At 42.7% G+C, this 26,442-nt stretch overlaps 1 long non-coding RNA gene across 1 annotated transcript; it reads right to left on the bottom strand.

Moving 5' to 3' along the window:
• Positions 1-6,134: 6,134 nt before the first annotated feature.
• LOC141570359 (uncharacterized) lies at positions 6,135-25,202 on the bottom strand. Its single transcript, XR_012494359.1, has 4 exons — positions 25,162-25,202; positions 16,369-16,546; positions 14,534-14,779; positions 6,135-6,235 (listed from the first exon to the last, which is right to left on the bottom strand). It is a non-coding gene; the product is annotated as an uncharacterized LOC141570359 (long non-coding RNA).
• Between the last annotated feature and the right edge of the window lie 1,240 nt (positions 25,203-26,442).

Raw genomic sequence — 26,442 nt, forward strand, 5'->3', positions numbered from 1 at the left:
TGTGATATTGGGCTTCCTTCCTTCCTTCCTTCCTTCCTTCCTTCCTTCCTTCCTTCCTTCCTTCCTTCCTTCCTTCCTTCCTTCAATCCCATCTCAAAAATCAATTAGAAATAAATTATTCTTATGTGTCATTTTACTTTATTTCTTTTTTAAAAATTTATTGTATTGTGGTAAGAACACAATGCGAAATCTACCTTCTTTACAAATTTTTAAGTATATGATACAACATTGTTGACTAACTATAGAGACAATGTCATAAAGCAGATCTCTAGAACATATTCATCTTGCTTAACTAAAACGTTATGTCCTTTGATTAATATTGTAACTCCCCATTTCCCCCTTCCCCCAGTCACTGGAAACCACCATTCCATTCTTCGATTCTATGAATTTGACTATTTTAGATACCTCATATAAGTGAAATCATGCACTATTTATCTTTCTATGACTTTACCCACATTGTCTCATATTGCAGAATTTCTTTTTTAAGGCTGAATAATATTTCACTGGATGTATACCACATTGTCTTTATCCAATCATCTGTCAATGAACATTTAGGTTGTTCTCACATCTTGGCTATTGTGAATAGTGCTGCAATAAACATGGGCGTGCAAGACTTCTCTTTGAGATCCTGATTTCAATGTTTTTGCATAAATACCCGAAAGTGGGATTGCTGGATTATGTGATAGCTCTCTTCTTAATTTTTTGAGGAACTTTTGTACTGTTTTCCCTAGAAGCTGCACCATCTTACAGTCTTACCAACAGTGTACAAAAAATGTCTGGCAGTTAAGTTTGAGAACTTTCCACCATGCACTTACATGGTGGAAAGTTCACAATCCTGTACACAGGTTCGAAGTTCCCAATTTCTCCACATCCTCACCGACACTTGTTGAATTTGTGGGGTCTTTTTTGTTTTTTGATTTTTGATAATAGCTATCCTGACAAGTGTGAGGTGGTATCTCATTGTGGTTTAGATTTGCATTTCCCTGATAATTACTGATATTGAACATTTTGTCAGATACTTGTTGGCCATTTGTCTATCTTCTTTGGAGAAATGTCTATTCAAGTCCTTAGCTCATTTTTAAATTGTTATTAGTTTTTTTGTTAGTGAGTTGTAAGAGTTCCTTATTTATTTTGGAGATTAACCCCTTATCATATATATGACTTGCAAATATTTTCTCCCAATCCATCTGTTGCCTTTTCACTCTGTGGATTGTTTCTTTTACTGTGCAAAAGCATTCTAATTAATGTTGTCCCACTTGTCTGTTTTTGCTTCTCTTGCCTATGCTTTTGGTGTCAGATCCATGAAATCATTACCAAAATCAATGTGATGAAGATTTTCCACTATGTTTTCTTCTAGATGTTTTGCAGTTTCATATTTTATGTTTAAGTCTTTAATCCATTTTGAGTTGATTTTTGTGTATGGTGAAAGACAAGGGTCCAATTTCTTTTGCATATTTAAATCCAGTTTTCTCAACACTGTTGAAGAGACTATCTATTCCCCATTGTGTATTATCTACACCGTTGTCAAAGATCAGTTGATTGTACATACATAGATTTATTTCTGGATTCTTTATTCTGTTCTATTGGTCTATATGTTTGTCTTTATGCCAGCATTACACTGTTTTGATTACTGTAGCTTTACAATATATGTTGAAATCAGGAAGTGTAATGCCTCCATCTTCATTCTTTTCAAGATTGATTTGACTATTCATTGATTTGGTCTTTTATTAGTCCATATGAATTTTAGAACTGCTTTTTCTAATTCTGTAAAAAACTGCTTTTGGGATTGTTATTAGGGATTGAATTAGTAAAATGGATATTTTAACAATAATAAATCTTCCAACCCATGACCACAAATTGTCTTTCTATTGGTTTGTGTTTTCTTTGATTTCTTTAATCAATATTTTGCATATAATTCTTTCACTTCCTTAGTTAAATTTATTCCTAAGTATTTTATTTTTTTGGTGCTATTGTAAATGAGTTTATTTTCCTAATTTCCTTTTCATTTAGTTTGTTTTTACTGTATAGAAACATAACTGATTTTTGTATGTTGAATTTGTATCTTACAATTTTACTTAATTCATTTATTAGTTCTAACAGTTTTTATGGAGTCTTACTTCTTTCTTTCCAATTTGGATGACTTGTATTTATTTTTCTTACCTATTTGCTCTAGCTAGGACTTCTAGTATTATGTTGAATAGAAATGGCAAAAGTAGGCATCCTTACCTTGTTCCTCATCTTAAAGGAAAAGCTTCCAGTTCTTCACTACTGAGTATGATGCTAGCTATGGGCTTCTCATATATGGTTTTTATTATATTGAGGTACTTTTCTTCTATTCTTAGTTTGTTGAGAGTTGTTTTTGTTTTTGTTTTATTGTTTTTTTCTTTTTTATCATGAATGGGTGTTGAATTTGTTAACCTTTTTTACATTTATTGAGATGATCATGGGATTATTATCCTTTATTCTGCTAATGTGATATATCACATTTATTGATTTGCATATGTTGACTCTTTCTTGCATCCCAGGGGTAAATATCGCTTGGTGATATTGTATGATCCTTTTAATGTGCTGTTAGATTCAATTTGCTAGTATTTTGTTGAGGATTTTTGTATGTATATTTAGCAGGGATATTGGCTGGCAGTGTTCTTTTTGTGTGGTGTTGTTGTCTACATTTGGCATCAGGGTAATACTGGCCTCAAAAAAATGAGTATGGAAGTGTTTCCTCCTTTTCAATCTTTTGGAAGACTTTGAAGGGGATTGGCATTAATTCTACTTTAAATGTTTTATAGAATTCACCAGTGAAGCCATCCTGTCCTGGGCTTTTCTTTGTTGGGAGGGTTTTGATTACTGGGGGTAGGAATGCTGGCCAACAGGTGTCCTGAATTTTCCCGCTAGCTTCAGTGAGTCTGGGTTCATTTTTGCCTGAGGTGCATGAGCCTTTTGATTAGTGTCTGGATTTCTCATAGAGGGAATTTTTCCATGAATTTTTGCTGAATCACTGTATTTGTTGGGGGAAGGAGGGTTCAGGTCTTCCTACTCGGCCATCTTGCTGATGTCACTCTGAGATGACTTCTTGAATGGGACTCATGCTGCTTTTTTAAAGCTGTACATGTAAGCACCTGATCTCTAAAACTGCCTTTTCTTCTGTGATCATAAGAAAGCACCAGTATCTGGGCACCAGCATGTATCCTGACAAAGGGACCTGGCTGGATGAGAGGGAAGTTGAATGGTACAGATGCACTGAGTTCTTTCTCTACTCCTGAAACTGGAAGATATGAGAACACTGGAGAATGAGAGTCTTCCTCCTAGGACCTTGATAGGGGGATGAACACCCATCACTTATGGGTCTGTTTCCTCTTAAGTCACCCCAGTAGCTGGCACTGAGCAGAGAGAGCAGACAAAAGAAATACTACCATAATACCTAAGGAGCTCAGCAATACCCCTAGAAGGGGCTCACAACAAACCAAACCACTAGAGAACAATGATAACTTTAAAAATAATTAGAACATTGGGATATAATGTTTCCAGCAGAGCATAGAAAGACTGTCTGGAACTGAAGGACAAGATCTGAAGACAAATTAAGTAGATGGAAAAGGGAGAGGTAATACTTAAGTAATAGGAAGTAAATTTCCCAAGCTAAATAAAAGGCTTGAGATTGCTAATTGAAAGGTTTCAGCAAGTTCTGGGCAGGACAAATGAGTCATAGCTTGATAAATCCCTGACGTCTAAGGATAAAAAGAAAATCTTATAATCTTTCAGAAAGAAAGTACAGGTTATTCACAGAGAATGAAGGAGCACAGGGTATCAACTTTCTCTTTGACAACACTTGAAGCAGATATGATTGAAGTGAATCATGTGAATATTACTGAGAAAAAAATACTGTGTACCAAGAATCCTGTGATAGGAACTCACTCCCCTATCAGAGTGAAAGAAATCTATTTGAGGATATGCAAGCATTCAAAGAATATGTCACTCACATTTTCCAATAGAGAAAAAGATATTTAAAAGATCTAGCCAAACAATAAATGAATCAGCTTAAAAGCTTCAGGATGAGGGGGGATGAAAAGGAAAAAAAAATAATGATGAGCAAGCGTCTGTACAATATGTAGTTACATTTGGATGAACAATATTAGACCATTTAGGGATGTGTTGTAACAAAGTGCTCAAAATAGAAGAGACATATTTCAAGAAAAATGTTAATAATAGCCCGGAACCAAAAGCACTAAGGGAAAAAGAGGAATTACAAGTTTTCCATAGGTCTCATGTTGATGTAAGAAAATGGGAAGCAAAAACATTCTAAAGGTTTCACCCTGCAGAGTAGGAAGAAAGTTAATAGAGAATTTGGGGTGGTGGGGGAACTATTTAGACTCTCATCTTTATATGATGGAACAAAAGTATGGATCTGACTATGAGTGACAAAAAGGAGGAGGCAGCTGGTAGAATGGAAGAGTCGAGCTCTCAAATTAATGAGGAAAATAAAATAACTGAATAGCAACTTGAGCTAACTAATTAATACAAAGGAAATGGGTGGGGGAGGGATGAAATAAGTAATAAATATGAAATAAAATAGAAGAAACAGGAGTGGCCGGTTAGCTCAGTTGGTTAGAGTGTGGTGCTGGTAGTACCAAGGTTTCCAGTTCAATCCCCGCATGGGCCACTGTGAGCTGTGCCCTCCTTAAAAAAAAAAAAAAGAAACAAGTCACTGATGACTTGTTTGCTAAATACAATGCATACATTTCAGTCTAAAGGTCAATCTTATTTGACCTCTTTACAACCTTTGGCTTTCTTCATCACTTCTTCCTTCTTAACACTCCTTCCTCTCTTGGCCTCCATGACATTACTTTCTTCTAGTTTTCCTGCTGTTTCTATAAGCATTCCTTCTCAGCTTCCTGCAACTGCTCTTCAACCTCTATTCACCTTGATTGCCAGTGTTCCCCTGGATTTTACCCTACATCCTCTTTCTATAGACTCTCCCTTGGTGATTTCATCCACTTCCACAGCTTTTGACCACCACTTACATGGATGACTCCCAAACTCTTGTCTGCAGCCTGCACCTCTCTTCTGAGCTCTAGGCTCAGAGGGCCAACTACTAATGGTGTAGCTCCACTTGGAGGCCCAGAGGGACCTCAAACTCAATGTCCAAACTAGCCCCAAATCTGCTCCTGTATTCCTGAAAAGCAAAAGAAAACAAAGACCCTTATTAAGTTGATGGAAGAAAATATCATATCATTTTATTTTCATTGCTTTAGTAGTGATATCAAAATCTTTTCATATTTTACTGATCAATTTTGTGTGTGTGTGCAAATCCTTTCCCTATCACAATAAGGGATATTCCTTATACCCCTTCCTTCCTCCCTGCCCTGTGACTTGATTTGGGTTTCCATCATGCCTCAAGCAGATTATTGCAACACTTCCCCGAGCCCTCCTCTTGCTCCCAGTCTGCTAGTTTATGCACCTAAATTCGATTCTTCAGTCTGAGTGATATGTTTATTACACAAATCTGATCATGTCACTCCCTTGCTTAAAATATTTCAATGGCTACATATTGCCGTCAGAGTGAAAACTGAGCTTGCTGGCATGGCCCACACAGTGCCCTCCACGGTTTGACCCTTGACTACTCTCTCTAGCCTGTTTCTCACCATTCCACACTTGTATCTTATATTCCTTATTCCAGCTTTGGGAAGGTGTCTGCTCCTTCCTTACTCCATGCCATTGGTGTTCATGCCTCTGCTTCCTCCCCCACTTTTCCCTTCTCTGTCTGGCTAACTTCAATTCATTCTTCAAAATCTACCTCTGGTGCTCCCTCTGGGGAGCTTTCCTGACCCCTGACCCCACTTCCTTGGGAGGGTTAGCTGCCCCAACTATGTGCTTTCACTGCAATTGTTTACCCACCCTGATGGACATCCCATCATTTTCTAATTGCCTTTTTAACCTGACTGTCTCCCTGCCAGGCTGTGAGCCCCTTAAGGACAGGCCTACATCTTGTTCATCATTGTATTCCCAGAACTTAATGCCTGCCTGGCATATAGTAGACATTCAACACATTTTTGAATGACCGAATATGTGATAAAATGAAATAACATTGCCATACTTCCTTTCTGAGACCTGCTTTCCTGAACACAGGATTCACTCACTCCTGTGTGTTGAAGCTGGAGCCTCCTGATACAGTGCTTCAGGTGTCATAGGGGAGACTAAGGGCTGTGATGGACAGCGCCTGGCACCCTGGAGAGGGGCACTGGGATGCAAAGGAAAACTGTATTAAAATTAATATTCAATATATACTGATAACAAAAGATGAATACAAGTCACGTTTCACTTCTGCAATTACAAGAGGTGTTCAAAGTGGTTACCATCGGCATCCAGACACTTCTGATTACGGCGAACTACTGCTTGAACAATATTGACCAAAGTGTCCCCTTGTATACATTTCTGGGCACCCCCGATGTATACACACACACACACAGAGATTTATTATAAGAAATTGGCTCACAAGATTATGGAGGCTGACCAGATGTGCAGAGTGAGTTGGTAAACTGGAGACCCAGGAGATCTAATAGATCTGATTTAGACTGGATCTACATGCAGACGCAGAAGAACCTGGATCTGATTTAGATCCAGTCTACATGCAGGCAGACTGGAGATCCAGGCAAAGTCAATGTTTTAGTGTAAGTCTTAAAGCAGGAAAAAGCAAATGTCCTAGTTTGAAGGCTGTCAGGCAGGAGGAATTCTCTCTGACTTGAGAGTCAGCCTTTTTGTTTTATTTAGGCCTTAAATTGATTGGATGAGGCCTGCCCACCTGAGGGAGGACAAACTGCTTTCTCAGCCTACTGATTAAATCTCAATTTATCAAAAAACAGAAACACCTAGAATAATGTTTGACCAAATATCTTGGCACCTCATGTCCCAGTCAAGTTGAAACATAAAATTCCATCACAGAGGGCAATAGGATGACAATAGATGACCCCTAAATCCAGATGTTAGAAGACACATATAACACACACACACACACACACACACACACACCCTGCCCTCTAATTTAGGCTTCCCAGAGAGGATGGTTACACCCCTTAAGGCATTTTTGGGAATTTATGGAGATATTTGTCACAATGATGGGAGAGGAGGGTACCACTGGCATTTTGTGGATGGGGGCAGAGATGTCGGATATTCCACAGTGGTCAGGACAGTCCACACCACAAGGGACTGTCCTGCATGACTTTCAAATGTCTCACTAAATGTTGATGCCTGTGAAAATCCTGTTCATAATTATCAGGGTTTAGCATCCAACATTATTTTACATATAAACACAGAGGAATTTTTGCAGTTTTAACATGCATTGAATTTTTCAGGAATGCACAATTGAATAAAGGAGGTACACAGTGAGTGAAGGAGGAACTTTACTGAGGGTTGTTCACTATTCTGGAAAATCACACTGTGAATGGCAATGCCGATTCCAGTATTTGAGCAGGCCTTCAAACACACGTGAATCTGTGCAATTCTACCTATTGCGTTCAGGGTAATTCTGCACGTAGGCACAGACATCTAAGTACTCATTAGGGCTTCCAGTGCACTTGTGCACACATTTTCTCCAGGTACTGAAATACTGATTTTACTATAAAATAGCTTTATTTTGTCCCTTGATTATAACACAGTGAGTGCATTATTCTCATTTTTTTGAAATGATGGATTTTGGAGGGGAAATTTTGTGCGTAGGCAGCTTATATTATCTACGGTTTTTTATTTGAGTGTAATGAAGGGAGAGTTACAAATTATCTGTTATAAAAATGGGTGTTGAGTCTAATGTGGCTGAGAGCCACTATTCTAAGTGAGCCAGTGCCTATGCAGAAAAGCTCATCTGTCTGTCTGTCCCAAGCCTGGCCCCAAGGGCCCATGTACAGTAAGGCAACTGGTTCCCTAATAACCTTATCTTCCACTTTGGGGAAACATCAGAAATTAACAAGTCTCTAGGCAACTAGCTCATGTGTCTTACTTGTTAGAGTCACTGACCTATTTCTTTGTGCAAAAGAGGAACAGAAGGATCAAGATGTTTCATACCTAGTTCCTCCTAAGAGCTTATAGGCTCTGCCTCCTCCGTGAAGTACACCTGACCAGCTTCAGCTCGAGGAAACTCTCTGCTCCTCTGATCTGCCTACACTAACTCTACCTTAACTTCTTTTCATGAGTTCATTTCTTATCTCCTCAAATGGACTGTAAATTCCTTGAGGGGAGAGGTTGATATGTCCTGTGTCCTACGGTGCTCATTAAGAATCTGAACAAATGGGGGCCGGCCCGGTGGCTCAAGCGGTTAGAACTCCGTGCTCCTAACTCCGAAGGCTGCCGGTTCGATTCCCACATGGGCCAGTGGGCTCTCAACCACAAGGTTGCCAGTTCAATTCCTCGAATCCCGCAAGGGATGGTGGGCTCTGCCCCCTGCAACTAAGATTGAACACGGCACCTTGAGCTGAGCTGCCGCTGAACTCCCGGATGGCTCAGTTGGTTGGAGTGCGTCCTCTCAACCACAAGGTTGCCAGTTTGACTCCCACAAGGGATGGTGGGCTGTGCCCCCTGCAACTAGCAATTAACTGGACCTGGAGCTGAGCTGCGCCCCACAACTAAGACTGAAAGGACAACAACTTGAAGCTGAACAGCACCCTCCACAACTAAGATTGAAGGGACAACAACTTGACTTGGAAAAAAGTCCTGGAAGTACACACTGTTCCCCAATAAAGTCCTGTTCCCCTTCCCCAATAAAATCTTTAAAATAAAATAAAAATGTGAACAAGTGAATGAATGCTGTGGGGGGAATATTGGATAGCTCTACTGATTTAATCTCAATATCTGTGGCAGTCAAATGGAGGCAACTGTTTTGTGCTTTCTACCCAGCCAGCTCGCCAGCTGAACCCCTAGTGCTACCTTGAGCTTTAATCAGGAATTTAATTAGCCTGGCACTTGATTTTGGAGGAAATGGAGTACAGTGATGAGCACACGCTGTAGAGATCTGGGCTGTCACCAGCCTGACATATGGCATCATGTATCATCCACCATCTTCCTTCTAGGGCTGGACTAAGTCCTAGGTTACTTTATTTCTAAATGTTAGGAGTGTTTATTCTTTCAAGATGCTAGATGATTAAAGACCATTCATTGACTGCCTAAAATCAATAACTGTATGGCAATGGACAAGCCAGTTCATATTTCTAGCTTTAAAAGTCTATGAGTCAATGACATGCAATAAATGATTTAAAGGAATTACACAGTGATGTATTGGCAGAGGTAGACACACCATGAAGCTAAAGATGCTTAAGCTTTAGAGGCCCTCATTGCACTGGTCCTTCCCAAGGCCCGTGCCTCATTTTGTCAGATGGTTTTTATTACCCTAAACCCAGCTCTCCTATTAAGGTTTCTTCAAGGTTAAAATTCTATATTTCTGGGCAATGAACTCTAGGGAGGGCATTTTCTGTTGTACAACTCTATTGTTTTACAGCTTGCTATTTTTGAATTTCAAGGACAATACTGTGTTGTTTATATGCATATTGTTTCTTTCTTTAGGTACTTAGCATTATTTTGGACAATTCTGAAAAGACTGAGTAAATATCTAGGTCCCTGGAAATTACTAGAGTAATATTTAAACTTGAGTTTCATTGTATATTTCATCGTAGTTGAGAATTCTACCAGTACGAATTCTTTCACTGTTAGGTCCATGTCATGTTCCCCTTAGTTTTACTCTAGTTTCATTTCTCATTGTACAAGAGTTCTGGACATTGACTTAAATATTGCATATGCACTTTTCCTCCTTTCTTTTTCTAGAAGAGTTTTGCCTCTGGTCTCTTGGAAACAATGGCTGGGAGGTGCTAGATAAACTATGCATTGAGCTGACAGTGTTCAGGGAAACAGGTCTTTAACCTGTTTTGGACGCCTACCCTAATCAAACTGGGGAAATATGGGGCAGGGGTAGGACTCGGGAATTCTCTTAATCACTGTTGGATAAGTATGAGGCCTAGGGCCATGGTTTAGCATCACACTGCTAGTCCAAGAGCACAGAGCAGAGAAAGCAGATGGTGGAGGAGGTGAATATCTTTAGGCTGAAAGTCCTTACAATGGAACCTTTCTTCCCCGCCTTCTCAGTCCTCACAACCTCTTCACCCCACCAGCAACAAGCACCCACAGAGCATCTGTCCTCAGCTTGCTTTTCAAAACCACTATATATGGGCCTTGTCCTGGAGCAACCTAGTTTGGGCACCCACCCCAATCAAACTCACAAAGTTTATCTGGGCTCAGAAATTCTCTTAATTACTTTGTTTTTCTTGTTACTGGCATTTAGCTCCCTTTTCTGGGGAGGGGAGGAAAAACTGTTTTCTTTCTGTTCAGTCTTCCTCATCATTTTCACCAAAAATGAGGTGACAGATCATTCTGACTTCAACTTGTATCAAACGCAAGCCCCAGCATTTTATTATTGTTTTGCCTCTGATCTGTGTTTTCCCAGTATATGATCACTTCCTCCTCAGAATTATGACCTACTAGGATCCCTATGGCTGAGTAAACACTCCAGGTCAGTGGACAGCTTACGAGGTCTGCCAATTAAGTTTGCGAACTTATCCTAGAAAAACTGCTACATACCTCATTACTGAATATCACTACAGTTACCTTTGAAATACTCCCCTTGGGAAGCTATGCACCAATGCCAGCACCTAGTCCACCCTTCAAAGCAATTTTGGAACTTTTTTTCTGGAATGGCCATCAGGGCTGTCGTCGTATTACCCTTGATGTCCTGAATATCATCAAAATGTCTTCCTTTCAATATTTCCTTTATATTCGGGTAAAGAAAGAAGTCATTGGGGGCCAGATCAGGTGAATAGGGAGGGTGTTCCAATACAGTTATTTGTTTACTGGCTAAAAACTCCCTCACAGACAGTGCTGTGTGAGCTGGTGCATTGTCGTGATGCAAGAGCCATGAATTGTTGGTGAAAAGTTCAGGTCGTCTAACTTTTTCACGCAGCCTTTTCAGTACTTCCAAATAGTAAACTCGGTTAACTGTTTGTCCAGTTGGTACAAATTCATAATGAATAATCCCTCTGATATCAAAAAAAGTTTAGCAACATCATTGCAACAAGTTCTCGAACTTAATTATCACACCTCATACATGGGTTTCCAGCTAACATTTACTCTGCCTGTCTGAAATTTGCATTTTCCGTTTGTGCTTTTTTGAATTTAAAATTAATTTCCATATGTTTGTTAGTTAGATTTAAATTGGTGTTCAGTTTTCAAACCAGCTTTAAATTTGCCAATATTTTTGGCTAATAATTATCTTTTAATTTATATTATTTTATTGCTGTTCTGTTCTCAACCATACATGAGCTGGATTAGAAGAACTGGGTTCTAACCCAGCTCTGCTCATTGTGTGACTTTGTTACCCAGCATGCATCACTTAATTTCTTCAGACGGGAATTAATAAACAAAATAATCCCTCACTTTATGTTCTAGTGTCCTATGAATTGGCTTTGTTTTATTTGCTCTTATTTCTTCGTTAACATTTTTAAAACAATTCCCAAACTTATTTGGGAACACATTGTTATCATTTGAGCTTAATAGTAATTAGGAATAGCTAGAATAATTCCCAAGAAGTTATGACCTTATGAATAATGTATTAATCTTTGGAAATGACGAAAGATGTCTACATTTAAATAAGGAGAGTGCCCACTCTGTTGTGGGCTGCAGGGCGGCCCTCTGACTGAGAGCAACATGTGGGAATAGCCCCGTTCCATAGGCTGCCTGATTCTGAAACGGCACTAAGCCTGTCATCATACTGCCGAGTCTTCCAGGGGGCTGAGAGATCCTGAGAAGAGTGTCACAAGGGACACTTTTATGTAGGTTAAAAAGAGGAAGGAAGGAAGGAAGGAAGGAAGGAAGGAAGGAAGGAAGGAAGGAAGGAAGGAAGGAAGGAAAGAAGCCCCCACCCCATGTCTCCTAGTTTTATCCTTGAAGCAGAAATAACTCCACACAGACCCTCCTCCCTTCCACCCTGGCCACCAGTCTCCTGCTGTCTGGTTACAGACGGTGTCAGAAACCCTGCAGGGAAATTTCACCTGTGGGTTTCAGAGATTTGGAGTGTTTTCTTGAGGAGGGGGAGAGTCACACACAAAATAACACCTGGTATCCCTATGGTTATTGGGAGGTAGGGAGGAGACGAAGCATGGGACATGTTGGAAGGGAAAACTCCATCTTTCTCTCCCTTCCTCTTCTCGGCAGGGCTTCTGAGTGGTGGAGCTAAGACAGAGATAACTTAGGGAGCAGAGGAGGTTGGGGCAGGGAACATGGACATGGAGATCGGTGCTGAGCTTTACAGTTTGCAAGCATTTTCATGTTATCACATGGGTGTAGGTCAGAGGCTCCAGAGCCATTTTATAATCATAGAAATAGGATTTCAGAGTGGTTAAACACATTTCCTAAGAGCATACCGTTTTTAAAGAAAGGGTAGAACCACACTCACACCCAAACATTTGGCATTGAAAGGTCTCCATGCCACAAAACATCTCCCTCTCTTGGTTCATCTTTGATGCCTCAAGCTCTACTTCCTAAAATTAATTTCTTTGGGAACTTAACAGGTATTTCTTCTATAGGACATTTGCATTTTAATTATTTAGGAAACGTATCATGCGGGAGAGTGAGTTAGTCAGCTGGCTCTTTTCCTCCTGAGAGCAGCTTCCTACAGAAGGAGCTCCTTAGCAGGCAGGAAAGGAGAGGGCTGGAGAAGGCCAGGCATGGTAGGCAATTGTAGGCCACCCAAGGGCCTGGACTCTTGGGGTGGTGATGGCACAGTGCTAGGGGTGTAGGGAAGGGTCCAAAAAAAGCAGCCCGCCAGGCCACTGGAGGAGAAAACAGGAGGAGGGCAGAAGGTCAATTTCCTCCTTTTTTACGGGGCCAGCTAAGGCCTATTCAGGGCCCTTGTGGTTCCAACAGTCATTTGGTATAGAAGAAAACACTGAATTCCTTGGAGTCATTTTTGAGGCTTGAAAGTTTGGAACATCTGTGTTAGTAGCAGTTTAGGAACAGTTCAGCCAGAAGAGGGATGTATGTGCTCCCTGCACACCTCTAGTTTTAGGAACTACGTTGTTTCCTAATGGGTTCACTGGTTATGGTCTCATGGAACTGAAAGGGGCTTCATAGCAGGAGAGAAACTCAGAGGTCCTGATGTCAGTGACTAAGGCCCAAAGGGAGAGGGACTTGCCCAAGGCGACCAGTGTTATCTTCCCCCAGAGTTACTGCAATCAAATGCACCTTGTGAAGCCTTAATGCGGGAACTTGGGGAGAGCAAGGTGGAAAACGTTTTGTCAAGCATTAGATTATGACAAGTTCTCCTCAGGAAGTTCTCTATTCTTCCAGAAGTTTAAAAATGTGATGACTAAAGGAGGCCTGGGATATATTTTTAAGCAATTTGGTGCTATTACTGACATTTGATTATTTCCAGTTTGCTTTTACTGTTTGGGTGGGTAACAGCAGCAACAGCAACAAACTCTTACATAAGGCTTATCTCTAAGTGCCAAAGCAGTTCCTTTCTCTAAATAGGATATACAAAAGCAGAGAAGCATTTGCATAAAGTAGCTCTCTAATGATTTTTCCTTTGTGCTTCCAAATTATGTAAAGGCTGCACAGTTGAGAGAAAGCCTTTGCTTCTTGTCCGCTCCTTTGGTGGGAGATAGGGAAAGAACACTGTTGCTGGCGATTAGAACACCTTCCTCTGAAGAGATCAGGACCCTCAAACCTCCATGACGAGTTCCCCCACCCAGTGAGGTGCGAAGGCTCTCCCCTCAGTCTAGTTCAAGTCCAGGAAGCAGCCCTTTTGCCTGCGCAACCCAGATGCAGCCCATGGCAGGAAGGCCACCCCAGACAAGGAGGTATGCTCTCTCTCATACAAGGGATGAGCATTCTCCGACTGAGCTCCTGCTCTCAGGAATTTCATTTATTAGGTTTCCTTCCTAAACAACACTTCTCTCAATTTAGTTCACAGGATGTTGATGGGTTTTTCTTCCTTTGCTCCCAGGGATCTCTTCTGGGCTACTTCCCTCTCCATGAGGGCCTCGGCCTCCCCTTTCCCAGGGCAGGGTCCAGCCTGCCTGCACCCTCTTTCATGGGTCGCTGGGGCCAGAGGACGGGCCCCTAGTGTGGTCCATCTGCTCTGTTTACATCTGCTCAATTCAGTAGATGTTCACTGGGGATTGACTCTGAACTAGGCGTGGAGCACATGGCAATGGAAATATCTGCTATCTGACCTTGTGGAGCTTGTAGACAAGTGAGACAGCTTTGGGGGTGGGAAGGGACAGGGCTGAGAGGAAACTCAGGAATAAGGTTGAAGAAAAAGGGGAGATGATTCAGATATTGTGTCTCCCCAAACTGAGGTAATTCTCAGCCTTGGTGGTGCCATATAGAGAGCTTCAGGAATTATTACCAGTGTCGCCAAATGAAGCATCTGGGAAGGTTCCTCTGTCCTTCCCACTCACCTGGCACCTGACCATGTGTTGATTTGTGCTTGACTGTTGCTTACCTGTGTCTCTGAGTTCTTGCCTCAGCCAGATGTCAATCGCCTCTTCAGGCTGGTGCCATTGAATCCCATATGCTTTCCCCAGCACTTACTCAGCCCAGGGCAGGGATGGAAGCAGGTGAGCTCCAGGTGCTTGGCAAATACACTCATGTTGGAGGTAGTCAGGCAGCTGCGGGTGGGGGTAGGGCTCACGGTCAGTGGAGGCCTCAAGGGCTTGACTGGCTTCTATAAACCCAAATGAAGTTTAGACTGTAATAAAGAACAAAAAGTATTTATCAGAGCAAACAGAATTGCAACCCAGTAAGTGCAGATTTAGGTGGCACCCAAATTGCACTCCACTCTGGAGAGAGCAAAGAAAGCTGGAGTTTATAAAGGCAAGAGCCACAAGCTAGAAATAAGATGGGGGTGGGGGTGGGGGTGGTTTGGGGTGGGGGAGCACGTTTCCGGATGTACTTCTATGGCAAGCTGGAAGTTCAAATGTCCAACCTCATCTGGGTACAAAGGTGCAAAAATGACTTCCCTAATGATCTCCTGACTCCATTTAGGGCCCCATGATATTAGTGGCTCCATTTTAGTTCACACTTCCCTTGGTCTCTCTCTCCCTAGGGTGTCACTCTTGACAATTGGTTTGCTCCATGTACAGTGTTATACAGAATTTCAAAGTTATTTGTGTCCACCAACTGCTTATTCTTCCTAGGGGGATATATAGATGCAAAGTGGTGTAAATCTGAAACATGTAAGGCATGATTTTCATGAGACTGCTGCAGCCAACGACGCAGCGAGTCTTCGGTAATCATGTGGATCCAATTGCGTAAGTGGCCATCACTTATGGGTGACAATCACAGGTTAGGAGGATTGTATGAGAACTGTCTATACGAATGTCTCCCAGGTGTAGTGACATGCTACAATGCATGGAAGTGTTTGTAAGAATTGACAGAATCTGCATATGTCTTCAGAAAACTTTGTTATGAAGAAATTTAAATTACTCTTTCATGTCTGCTTTCAGATGCTTTTAGTGGTACACCTAAGAATAGGAATGTTGATTACAGTGTTTACAAGGAAATGGATGACTATTCTATTAACAACTATTAAAATCTGCTAGACTGAGGCTAAGCCTAATATATCTAGTTATAATAAAATAAGAGGAACACATTCCGTCTTCAGCCTGATTCGGGGAGTGGGTGTAGGGGTGAGTCTTAGGCTGAGCTTGGAAAGGAACAGTGACAGTTTTGCCAATGAGAAGGGAGGGTCACAAGACAAGAAGGGGTGGACTGGTGATGACCCAGGGAAAAGCCCAGCAAAGTGCTTGATCCCTCACAGTTGGGCAGTGAATGCAGAGGGACCAGGGTTCATCCATCGCCTTCAGTGCTGCAGGCTACACCTCAGGGTGTTTCCTGTGGAAATTCCAGCAGAAAACCAGTGTGGTCAGCTTAGGGGAATATGTGGTTTGTGTTGGAACACGGGACATACCACATTACTGGGGAGATGCATATTGGATGACCAGCAAAATGAAACTCTACTTTCCAAATGTTGGCAATGACAGGAGATTCAGTTCCGATGACTAGTTGCTTATTGAATGAATGTCCGTGCAAATAATAACGAACGCATGCTAACTATGACAGCCACAGAAAGGACACAAGGAGCAGAGTAGCCTTGATTCCATGAAACAGCTCACTGGAATCTGTGAGCTCCAGAACCTAGAATGGGAGGACGCTGATATTCCTGCCTGGTGACCAGCTAAGACTGAGAACTCTGGGAGGCACAAGGCGAAGAGGTCTGGGCATCAGTGGGCGTCCCTGGCCCCGCACCCCCACGCTCCCCAGGAGATCCTTACTCACCTGGGGTCACGTGCAGGGCATGGGTGATGTGATTCCTGGATGGGACACCGGTCCTTGACTGCAGGTGGGATGCACACAGCTGGAATGTGGCTGAGATCCTTGGCACTGGTCAACCCATCAAACTAGGTAAGTCTTTGGAGTCGAGCAAGAACCAGAAACTTCCATGCTTTGGCAGGGGCTGGGAAGACAGAATAGGTCTTTGGAGTTGAACACATGTGGCTTTGTACCTCAACTTTGCCATTAACTGAATGACTTTGGGTAGGTGGTTTCATTTCTTAGAGCCTCAGTTTCTTTATTATCATTGTAAAGTAGAGGTGGTATGATAACTTTCCTGTTAGGCTGTCGAGGGCAGTAAATTATATAATGTATGTAGTGTGCTTAGCGCTGTGCCGGACATGTGGCACTTAGTATTGTGCAGAGCAAAGCAGAACTTTGGCTACTACAGCCTCGTGGAGGTGGCTAAGAAGGGGACCCAGGAAGGGTCCTTTGTCTTAAAGGTAGGTCTGGATCCTAGACTTCTGGAAACCCCTGAAACTTCCTCTTAGAGGTATGGGGGGGTGTTGGGAGGGAGGTATGGGACACAGTCTAGTTCCCTGGTTGTGTCAAAGTGCAAAACCTCCATCCCCACGTTTTCTGCCCAGATTCTCTCAAAGGCAGCACCAAACTGTGGGATGGCACTGGGCCAAGTGTCAGGAGAATTGAGATTGGCTCTGCCACTCCCTGGCTGGGTGACCTTGGACAAGTCCTGTAACATGCAGATGCCAGAGTTTCTTCATTTGCAAAATTGACACAAGGTTATTTGCTCTGTTTACTTGTCACAGGGTCAAGTCCACCCTCATTAGCTTGGCATTCAAGCTCTTTCCATCATATTCCCTGGCCTCATCTCCCATAACTCCTCTTCAAGTCCACACAGCCTTGCCAAGCCAAACCTTCCTTAGGGTTTCCTTCACACCCAGGCAGAACCTTCTTGCCAAGTCTTAGTGTGTTGAAATCCTATATATCTTTGCATCCCCTGCAGCATCTAGAACAGGGTCTTGCGTAAAACAGGTGATTATTTCATCAGTTAGGTTTAGGTTTGGTTACATAGGATACAAAAACTAAAATAGAAAGATAGCCCAAGGCTGAGATGCTATTCCAGGCACCAGAGGCCCATGCTCCTTTCGTCTTGTTGCTCCATCATTCTTAACACATCACCTCATGGTCCGCGATGGCTGCCAAGTTTCTGACACCTTGCATCATCCAGCCAGCAGAAAATGAAAGAGAAAGGGGCAAAAGGTGTATCCTTTTCCTTCAGGAAGTCTCCCTGCATGCTACATATGACACTTCTGCTCATTATCTTATTGGCTAGAACTTGACTATGGTCATTCTGGCTGCAAGGGAGGCTAAAGATTATAGTTTTGAACTGTGCATATTGCCATTTCTAATATAGTTGATAAGGAAGGGGGGAGAATGGATATTGACATACCTATAGAGTTGCCTCTGCCACAGTTATTAAAAGAATAAAAATTATGGAAGCTTACTACCAAGTTGAAAGCCCCATATAATGTGTGAGATTATTATTACAAAGCACTTACCTATTTTGAAATGATATGGGTGTCCTGATCTTTAGGATGTAAACAACCTGATAATTTTTCACCTCTGGTGAGGATGTGGTGTGACGTTTTTCATAGACTAATAACTGAGAGCTGTAAGTGAAGATAAATTATTGGTCCTTCCCCCACGTTTTACCAATGAGGAAACCAAACTCCAGATTTGCTAAGTGATTTGCCCGTGGTCAGGTAGCTGATTGATGAAGGAGCCAGGACTAGAACTTGCCTTTCTGGATTCCATCAAGGATTTTCCCTGCTCCTTGTTGATGAGTGGCCCATTCATGTTCTGGAGGCCTTGAATTCTGTGGGTCTCCCAATCCTGACTAGGACTCTGCTGGCCCAGCACCTACAAAGGCAGATGCTTTCTGGCTAGCACTCAGTTCAGAAAGCCTTCAGTCTGGAGAGAGGGAAACTCCAAGAACAGAAGAGCATACTATTTAAATAATAAGGCTTTTTTTTGCTAAAAGCAAATAATCACCTCTTTTCCTTTATACCTAGAATGCAGAGGACCCTAAATTAGGCACCAAAGGGAGATACAGAGAAGCATAAGAAATGGTTGTTGCCCTTAAGGATTTGGATGTACAGATTTATTCTCCTTTTCATTCATTCATTCAAAAATTATTCCTTTAAAAAAAAAAAAATTATTCCTTAAGCATCTACTACAGGCAGATACTGGGCTCAGTATTGGGGATCAGTATTGGGGATAAAAAGTGTGCAAATGTGGTTCCTGCTCTGAAATTGCTTATAGTCTAATGGGGGCCAGAGACCAGTAAACCAGCAACTGAAAGATGGAATTAAAAGTGCAGTGACGGGGGAGGGAACAAGGTCCTTTGTGTATGTCTCTTAGACTGGGGTGTGGGGCAGGGTTCAATGCTGAGTGAGTGAGCTAATTTATCACTTCTCGGCCTTTTGGCTAAGATCAAGTGAGTGAGCTAATTGGAGACCTGAAGACTGAGTATGTGTAGGCCAAGTGAGTGCTGTGTGAGGGGTATGGTGGGTGGGAAAGAAGAATGTTCCAGATAGAATGTCCAAGACAGTGTGTGTTTGTGAGGAGTTGAGAGGGCTTTTTCATGACCAGAGTGAGGCAGGCCTTGGCAATGGTGGTGAAAGAGGGGGGGTCAGAGGATGTTGAGAAACATGACTGGAAAGGTAGGCAGGGACCAGTAAATGAAGGGCTTCAAAGAGCCTGTAGGAGACTTCATATTTTATCTTGGAGCTAGTGGGATAAAGGACTTGAGGCAGATTTATATTTTAGAAAGAGTCCTCTGGACTCAGGGTGGAGAATAGAGTGGAAGGGCAGGTCTAAATGTGGAGAGACAACTTCAGAGACTGTTGCCGTGATGGTGGCCTGAACCTGAAAATGGCCTTAAAAGGTGGAGAGAAGTTGATGGATTTGAGATCTTTGAGAGGTACAACAAGTAGGCTTTGGTGACTAATTGGAAGTCAGAAATGAGAAAGATGGAGGAAACACACACTCATGAAGAAAAAAAAAAAAATAACAAAGACAAGTGCTAAGAAACAAAGCCATAAGAATAAGAGCTATCCAGAAAGAAAATGGCAGACGACCTTGTATTTTGATGAAGGGATAATTGCTGTGGGATAGAAAGATTTTGGAGGGCTTCCTGGAAGAGTTGGGATTGGAGCTGGGCCTTGGATAGGATTTTGGTGAGTAGAGAGGACATTCCAGGCTGAACAATGAAACCAGTGAGAGTACTGAGGCAAAACAGTGTGTGACTTGTTTAGCAGATGGTTTGGCCATGGTTTTCTTGGGAGAGCCACAAAGCGCTGGTTCTCTAGTGGGTGCAACTAAAACTCCTGCTGAAGGGAGGGACTGGGGAGATCAACCTCATCGCTCTCCTAAAGTGGTACAGAGTTCTTTGTGTATCCCAAGGCCACTCGTGTTGGAAACTCAAGGGGTCTGTGGACCACTAGACAGCCCAGCATGACCAAAACTCCATAGATCCCAGCTTCCACTAAAGGAAAGACAAAAAGTTCTTCTTCCCTAAAAGGAATACTTTTATGCTTGTGGGTCTTCTGCAGGGACAGGGTCCCCCTGTTGAAACCTGTTGTCCCAGGTTGTTGCTTCACTATTTCTAGGCCCTTGCAGTGCCCTGCCTGGCAGCCTGCATTGTGAGGGAGAGCTGTGAACCCATCGGGAAGACTGCTTGAACCCAAGGCTGTGGAAGACACAGCAGCATAAGTGGGTGTGTGGAGCAGCCCCTTTGGCCCTGGGGGATGAGGCTCTTGCCAGGTACCAGGACTGCCTGAGCACCCTGTCCCATCCCTCTGGGTACTGGCCTTCTCTGGCTCAAAACTCATTAGTGTCTCCTGCGTTGGCCCAGCTTCCAGACTCTGAGATTGGCTCTGATCTAAGGACTACTGCAATCTTCCCAGAGACCCCTTTTTAGGGACACTGGCCCTGACAGTGACCTGTAAGGAAAGTAATTAAAACCTCAAATTGACCAGCAGCACCACCTGAAGACCCACAGTGCGCCGGTGCTGTGCTGGGCTCTTCACTACCTCATCTAGCTCTCACAACCATTTTGCAAAGCACAGGTTATTATTTCTAATTTGTGGAAGAAGGAACTGAGGGAGACAAAATAACTCTCCAAGGCCACCCAGCCTACCTGTCCACCGTCCTACACATTCTGTACGTGAGCCAAGGCAATCCAGGAGTTGGTGATTGGGGCAGGCATTGTGCTATGCACTTCACAGATGTTCCATTTTATCCTCACAATGGTCTTATCAGGACAAGTCCTACTATAGCCTTTTTATAAATGAGAAAACTGAGACTCAGTGAGGTTAAGCACTTATACCAAGGTCGCATAGCCAGGAAGTGATAGAGGCAGGATCCAAACCTAAGTGTGTCTGAAACCAAAGCCTCCTCTCTCCACTTCTCCAGGCATCTAAGCCAGATAAAGACTGAGCTGCCTTTCCTGAATCAAGGTTCCAGTGCCCAAGTAGGAAAGCACAATAATTCAGGAAAATAGTTACTGTGAGGTTATGTCCTCCAGTCCCAACCCACTCTTGTGTGATCTTTTTGAGGTTTTCACAGAGGGGAAAACAGGTCCAGAGATGAGCAAGGGCTTCCCATTGCGCCATGTTACCACTCTATTTTCTGTCTCTTCTGCCCACTCCATGCCACATGGACATGGCTCCTGGGGTTCAGGTGGGGCCTACATCCTGCTCCCACCACCCCCAGCCTCTTGTTCCAAGGCCAAGACTACTGAGCTTTGATTCAGATTTAGTGAGTCATTAAGGGAAAAACAGAGAAGGCCTATTCCCTTACTCAATAAAAGGAACCCACTTATCTTTGACTTCTTTTTGTTCCAGAATGAGGAAGGTATGCAATGTCTCAGAATTATCACACTCAAAGAGACTACTTTGTATTTTTCTTGAAAATGAAAAGACAATGTGTGAATAAATGAGCTGAAAATGTCTCCTATAGGGAGGGAAGGATGACCTCAGGGCACACCAATGCAGAGTGGAGGCTGAATGAATGTGCAAGAATGGGCGGGAACAGTAGTAATTCCATGGCGGAAAGGAGAGCCAAGTGGAAGAAGATGTGGGGCCAAGCAACAAAGCCCTGCGAGGCCTGTCAATGGCAAAACCTGAAGCGAGCAACAGTTTCCAAACCTACCTGACTTAAAGCCAAGCACATTCACAGGCAGCAGCTGGAAGCAGGGAGGAAAGACATTTTCAAAAGAGCCATTGCATGCAGAGTGTGGGGCTAGAGAACTTTCTGTATCTAATACCAGAGAGCCTCTCCATGGCTAGGGGCAAATGAGGGAATGCAAGACGGACAGAGTGTCTTGTAGCCACCTCTCAACTCTGTGTTTCCCTCAGGAGGAATGAGCCAAGAGGATCTAATCTACTATAGCCTGACCTTCAAACATGGGGAAACAGGCTGCCTGCCCAGTAGCTGCAGCTCACAGTTTGGCTCTGGCACTGCCCAGGGCCTCTGGTTCCTGGTGGTAGGAAAAGAGGACAAAAATGGAGGACAGTAGAGGTGGTGCTTTCTGCAGCTTAGTGCTGGATGGTCTGGGTTCAAACTCTCCACCTCTCTCAGATTGTTTTCACTGAGGAAACAGAAGCTACCACTACCTCAGAGGATGGTGGTTGGGAGGATGACATGATACATGAAATGAGAACTACTCTGTTCACTGTCAGATGCTATACAGGTGGCAGGTACTGTGTTACAGACAGGAAAAGTAAAGTATTGACAGACTTAATGTCCAACTAGGAATATGAGGCAATGGGGGCATTCCCTTGCATTCCCTAGCCTCTGAAAAACATGATGAAATTGGAAATGCATTTATTGGGAGTGGAAAGTTTTCTGCAGTGCTTCCTTTCCTTTGCAATGAATTCCAGGCTTCCCGTGGTGCTTGCATTGCTCTGTAGGGAGCTACTGGGGAAAGCTGACCTCCATTCTGGTTGCTATGAAACTCCATTTGTGGTTCTGGTCTGTGAGCATCTCCGTTTCAGTCACTTGCACTGTCACAACGGGTGCAAAGACTCTTGGCAGGAAAGTGGTTTCTTGTTTCATAGCATTAGGTTTTGATAATGTTTATTATTTTTGAACAGAAAAAAATCCACACGGGAGCTAATAATGGGTGATATTTTAGAGCTAGAAGGGAATTAGAAGACCATCTAGCTCAACCCTGAGATTTTCTAGACGAAGAACCGAGGCCCAGGCAGCAGCACTGTTTTTTCCTGGGTCTCACACTACAGCCAGTGAGTTAGGCTTAATCCCCAGGTGTCTGACCCCTAGTCACGTGCACCTTCCCTTACCCCAGGGTCAAAAACGTGCATGTCTGCAGGGTCAAACCAAGAGGTTAAGAGGAAGGAGGGCATTGGTGAGTAAGATGGTAGGAAGTAGTAGCACGTTCAGCTCAGTTTTCTTTAAGTTTGTCTTGTTTGAGGTTTGCAGAGCTACTTGAATGTGTAAATTTATGTCTTTTACCAAATTTGGGGGAACATTCAGCCATTGTTTTTTCAAATATTTTTTTTCTATACCAATCTTTCTCCTTTCCCTTAAGAACTATAACGATGTCAATGTTAGACCATTTGATATTGTTTCACAGATTCCTGAGGCTCTAGTCTTTACTTTTCAAACATTTTTCTCGTATTCTTCAGATTGGATAAATTCATTGATCTGTCACCCAGTCTATTAACTCTTCCCTCTGTCATTTGCATTCTGCTAGTGAGCCCATCCAGTGATTTTGAAATTTCAGTATTTTTCAGTTCTAATTTCCATTTGGCATTTAAAAATAATTTCTATTATTTCTCTACTGGGAACTTCTACCTTTCCATTCGAGTGTTTACCTGTACCTCATGAAGGATGGTTATAATAGCTGCTTTAAAATCTTTTTTTCTAGTAATTCCAACATTGTCTTGTCTTTTCCCCTTGAAATTGGTCAGATCTTCTTGATTCTTATCATTTGGATAATTTTACGGGATCTTAAGAGACTTTTTAAATTTTTTTTTATTAGGAGACTCTGGGTCCCGTGAAAATCAGAGCATGTTGATTTTTTGTTTTGTTTTGTTTTGGCACACAAGCAAACAACTTAAGTTCAGACTGCAAGATCTGCCCCACTTTCTGTAGACAGTGGTTTCACTGTCAGGTCAGGTTTCAAAAGCTTCCGTGTGCTGTTTGGGTGTGTTCTGCACATGCGTAGCTTGGAGGTAAGCTCAGGATTTATGTTGGTTCATACGTGGACTCCCTTTTGCCCACTCTTTCTTCTGCAAGATTAAGCTTCCAGGATTCCATTTTCCTGGTCTCCTGGCTAGAAAAATGGGGGTCTCTCTCAGAATTATAGCCAATGCTGATGTCGCAAAGTTTCATGCCACTGGGCTGGACCTCAGGGCAAAGTGACAAGAGAAAAGAGGGGAAAAAAAGAGGATTCCCTTCACATACTCTTCACTTAGCAGGGGCCCTTTTCTAGGTTTTTCCTCTATTGAAACAGGTCTCTTTCAGGGATTTTAGGTGCCTGAGGTGCTGCCATGGTGGTGACAGTGCAATCTTAGGGCTGCATCTGGCCTTGAGGCCGAGAGAGAAAAAAAATGAGGAGAAGACCAAGGATTCCCCCACCCTGCTCTTTGCAGGGGCCCCCTTTCCAATCATCTGGCCAGAAAGAGAGGCTGTTTCTTGTAGTTGTTGTGTCCATGACTGCTGGGCAGTTTCATGATTCAGCTCACACTCAGGTTAAAACCAGGAGAAAATTCCTAGGAAATTCGTTGCCACCAAATAGGTCATTCACCAAGTTTTGATATCTTTTTCTGACCCACCTGCTTTTATTTAGTTTTCAGAGACCTTAATCAGGTGCATTTTTTTTTTTTTTTTGCATTTTGTTCAGAATATATAGCTGTATTCAGTGGGAAAGAGGTGCAGTGTGCCTCCTCCATTTGGTTGGAGCTGGAAGTCTGGAAACAGACTTGGAATCCATATCTTTTGGTTAGTGCTGCCCTAGGTCTTACTGGCAGAGGCCCACTGATAGAACCTCTATTTGGGAATCCTACTTCCCCTGGTCAGATGGTGCCAGGTCCCATGAGTCTATGGATTCAAGTTTTCTGCCTTATTTGGGTAAATACCTGATATAGATGTTCACTCAACAAAGCTGTAGTGGATGCCCCTATGTGCTATACCCTGGCGTACAAACATGGCTACAACATGGTCCCTGCCCTAAAGGAGCTCATAGTCCGGTGAAATAACAGGAATTTTGACTAGAAATTTAGGATCTAAGCTTGAAATCTTTCTCAAGGCCTCTCGTGTACCCCAGAACCATAACACATTGTTAGAGAGAATTTCCCACCTGATTCTTGGGCTTTGCCTTTCTAGAAAACATCTCTCCAGTGAGGGGAACCAATGGCAAAGCACTTCTACAAAACAGTATATAAAGTGCTACTTTTTGTTTTGCGCACACTACAAAATGCCAAGATTTCTCCGTATAACAATCTTCGCACCTACTAAACAGTTTTAGAGAACACAGTCTGGTTTGGGGCTCTAGAATTCAAAAGGGAAATGAAGTCATTGGAGAGTGTCCAGAGTAGCACTTAACAGTGGGAAAAGAATGGCAGTTATATTTTTAAAAAATAAGAGGGGGAGAAGCTGAGTCCATCTGCCAAGGAGATAATCTTTTCTAAGGAAGATCAGTGATCTCCCCCAAGCCCACCTCTGCAGCCTTTTCTCTTTGAAAGCACTTACCTTCTCTTTCTACGTTGAAGTAATGCTGGAGTGTTGAATCTGGGAAAGGAGATAAAAAGTGGGAGGAAGAATTGGGGTCAGCCATTTGGCTAGCACAGTGGATGTCGTGTCAGCAAGGGTGCCCTGTGGGTCTTACCATCCTCATGCCAATCCAGCGAGTGTTTGTGATAAGCTTCAGGATTTCCAGATGGTAGACAAGGAGACTGAAACTCAAGGGTGCTGTGGTTTTTTCAAAGGTGTAACAAGCACAACATAGATGAGAACCCAGGTCTCCTGAGTATGGGTTCTGTTTTCTCCACTCACTGCACCATCCTGTCAGACTTTGAGGCCCAACTATGTCCCCTTCTCACACTACTAGAGCCACAGCTGTCTTCTCTGTGACAAGTGGGTCATTTTGAGGAAGGGTTTGGGAAAAAGAGACCCTACCACCGACAGTGGGGCATGAGGACTCACGCTAGAGGAAGAAGTCCACTGGGAAGCCAGAACCCGGGTTCTCCAGACCTGTGTCTCCTGGGAGAACAAGTCAAGCAAGTGCTTAACTGCACCGCCCTTAATAAAATAAAATAGAATAAAACAAAATAAAATAAAATAAAATAAAATAAAATAAAATAAATAAAATAAAATAAATTTCCTTTATTTCACGGGTCTCCATGTACCAGACAGGAGGCGACTGCTCAGTTTCACAACTGCTGAAGAGTGGAGGCAAGAGCAATGTCAAAAGAGTGGGAATGAGAAGGAGATGAGCATTAGGGCTAATCACAGACATTTCTTAGGGTGCCCGTTGGTTCCAGATGTGACTAATATTTAATCTCACGTGCTCAAGTAGTTATGGGCTTCTTCTGTAAAAGTGTCAGAGTAAGCCCACACACAATTTTATTTCTCTGCAAAGAGAAAGGAAGGTTGCCTGAGACCACTTGTCCCCACCAAACAAGCAAGGTCCTAACCAAAACCTTTGAAGGCTTGTGGCATCAATAGATTCCCTAGAGAAGCACCCCATCCTTTTGTTTATTCTGTATATTATATTTTGAATGCCATCTTCTTCTCTTCTTTCCCCCTGCCACTGCCCTGACTGGATTTAGGGCCCTGGAGAATGTAGAAGAAAAAGAGATGGAAGGTTTTCTTTTTAAAGTGATGTGTCCTTCCTGTGCATATTATATAACTTCTAATTATGTCCATTTTCAAAGTTATAGTCCCTCTGAACCCTTTAAAATGATTCAAACGTTGAAATGATTCACCAGTTCAAATGAAACTGGTGTGACCTTCCAAAAATATTTTTTAAAA

The sequence above is a fragment of the Rhinolophus sinicus genome, linkage group LG03 (genome assembly GCF_036562045.2).
Source record: "Rhinolophus sinicus isolate RSC01 linkage group LG03, ASM3656204v1, whole genome shotgun sequence".
Classification (NCBI taxonomy): Eukaryota; Metazoa; Chordata; class Mammalia; order Chiroptera; family Rhinolophidae; genus Rhinolophus; species Rhinolophus sinicus.